The sequence below is a fragment of the Pteropus medius genome, unplaced genomic scaffold (assembly GCF_902729225.1).
Source record: "Pteropus medius unplaced genomic scaffold, Ma_sr-lr_union100, whole genome shotgun sequence".
In the NCBI taxonomy this organism is placed as follows: domain Eukaryota; kingdom Metazoa; phylum Chordata; class Mammalia; order Chiroptera; family Pteropodidae; genus Pteropus; species Pteropus medius.
In genome coordinates, this window is record NW_024351730.1 from 17851395 (window position 1) to 17854220 (window position 2826).

The following is a 2826-nucleotide window of genomic DNA, read 5'->3' on the forward strand; positions in this document are numbered from 1 at the left end:
ATAAATTGTTGTTCTGTTCAAAAATTCAAATTAGTTTAACAGAATGGTTAAGTTGATTTATTAGGATTATTATTTATTGAGATTTTTATTAGTGATAGATTTCCACTCAACCAGTCTGATTCTCTCACTCAAGAATTTAGACTAAATAATAGAGAATATATCCTTCGAGAAGTCGAAAGAAAGTTTTAGATCCCATTTAGTGAGTGATGGTCATATTTTTGGTCTTATTCCTCCCATGAGTTCTGAGTTTTCGGACTTTTCTGGTTTCATTTTTAGAACTCGTCACAATGTTGAGACACATTATTCTTTGTTTTCATTTAAAAATATGAGCCCAGAACATAAAGAAATTGATACTAATAGTAACTAAACAAGGTATATATCTTTAGCTGGAACATAGAGAATTTCAACATGGTTATTGATGTAGTAAAAGAATGAAGGCAATGAGAATTTCATTCTAGTGAAGACTTAAGTAACCTACTTTCTGTGGTCCATCAGAAACAGAGATCAGTCTATGGCCATGCCACCCTGAACAAGCCCGATCCCATCTGATCTCAGAAGCTAAGCAGGGTTGGGCCTGGTTAGTACTTAGATGGGAGACCACCTAGGAAGACCAGGTGCTGTAGGCATAAAAAAAATTAAAAAATAAGGGATCATCAGCTGACAAGGTCCTTGCAATCTGTGAGGGTTGCCTTGCCTGAAAAAAAAAAAAAAAAAGACAAAAGAAAAAAAAGAAACTGATCATGTTCAAGTTAGGTGAAGATATTTGAATATGTGGTAATATGTGAAAAAAGAACAATGGGCTAAATGATTGCTTACTCAGTCTTACGTAGAGTGGAAAAGACAAATTCTGACACCATGTTTTCTAGTTCTAGGCACATAAATTGTGAAGCCATGACAATTCTTCTGAAAGATGGGCTTGCATCCTCAGACTGATAAAAAACAGATCCCAAAACACATTGTCCATGATCTCAAAATTCAACATCATGTGTTTTCAACTGGGTTAATTTTCATGGCTAAAATTGAAGCTCTTGTTATAAAAATTGGAACCATGTATAAGTGAGATCATATAGTACTTGTCTTTATCTAACTTATTTCACTTAGCATTAAAAAAAAGAAAAAAAATCAAAGGAAAAGAGATCAGATTCATGGTTACTAGATGAGGAGAGTGGAGGGAGGAGAAATTGGAGGAAGGTCTTCAAAAGATACAAACTTTCAGTTATAAGAAAAGTAAGTATTAAGGATGTGATGTACAACTACTGACTGCAGTTAACACTGCTGGATGATATATAGGAAAGTTGTTAAAAGAGTAAATCCTAAGAGTACTCACCACAAGGAAAAAATATGTTTTTTAATTGTCTTTTAATTGTATCTATATAAGATGATGGATATTAGCTGAATCTATTGTAATCATTTCACAATATATGTAAATCAAACCATCATGTTATAAGCTTTAAATTATACAGTGATGTATGTCAATTGTTTCTCAATAAAACTTGAAAAAAGTAAAAATTGATGAGAATATATATTTAAAAAATTAGAACTAGATTATCAGAAATAAGCATATCTGGGAAATCTAAGCAGTTCATCATTACGATCACTATCTTATCACACTCTATTATTGTACTCACTGTGCTTATTTTCTGAAATTATCAAATAAATAAGTAGATGGTAAGTAGGTAGGTAGATAGAGAGAGAGAGAAAAATTTCTGCTCATTTTACTATATCCACAGCAATGTTATATCTACAGCAACAAGAACCATGCCTAACACCTGGAAAAACCTCAATAACCATTGAATAAATAAATAAATGAAAGGCTAGAAAGAAACTAAATTGTTGCTATAGAAAGTAAAAAACATATGTCACACTGGAAACACTTCTCTCAGCTTTTTTTTTTTTTTTTGGATCTAGGATTCACCCATTCAAGTTAGTATTTTAGAATATACAGAAAAGCATTCAAAGATTGCAGAAAAAGAATTGCTCAAGATCTATTTTGTATGTCCAAATTTTGTCTCAAATGATATTCTTGTCAGTACTCAAAAGTTCATTTCTTTGTTTAGTGACTATTGATTAGGAAGGTCATACATAAGATAAAGTGATCCAAAAAGAGATGAAGAGCTTCAAACTAGGGGAGAAGTCAAGGGTGGTCTAACACAATTAGTAGCTGGTTAAAGATTTAAGATCCTGACAAGTAATACTTTACACAGTTAATACTAACTGGCTTTACATTTCAATAATGTATTTAGATAAAACAAATAAAGAAACTAAAAAATCCTCCATTTTCTAGTTTATGACTTGATTCCGAATGTTAAAATTGTTAAATTGTTCAGGGGATTAATATGTAATATGCTCCAGTAGTATCTTAGAGAAGCCTTTTCTACAAAGTATTGCAAAACTATTGGTAAGTACATGTTAATGTGTAATCCACATTATTTTTAAAAATTTTAGATAATGAAAGACTTATCAAGACACTATTTGGCCGCTGTTTAACCAATCGTCAAAAAGAAGTGGAAGTTCATGTTTATGGAGTAAAGAGATTAGTGATATAATTTGATGGGTTATGAGATAGACCCTCTTCAAATATATCTTTCATTCATGCCTAAAACTCAATAAGCTGACATTTGTTTCTGAATCCTAAATACTGCTTTTTCTTGTGGTTCTTTTTTTCCCAAAGCAAATGCTTATAAATAGTACATATAGTAAATTGCTTACACTTTTGACTATAATGACTCTTAAGAGAGATGGAACAAGTTAAATTGCGTGATGTAAAAAAACAAAAAAAAAAAGAAAAGAAAAATCATAGAGGTTTTCTTGTCCAAACTTTGCATC

General features: G+C 31.2%; 1 non-coding gene across 1 annotated transcript; it reads left to right on the top strand.

Annotated features, from left to right (window-relative positions):
- The first annotated feature begins 507 nt into the window (after positions 1 to 507).
- On the top strand, positions 508 to 626 carry LOC120588385 (5S ribosomal RNA). The gene has a single exon (XR_005649240.1). It is a non-coding gene; the product is annotated as a 5S ribosomal RNA (ribosomal RNA).
- Positions 627 to 2826: the final 2200 nt, after the last annotated feature.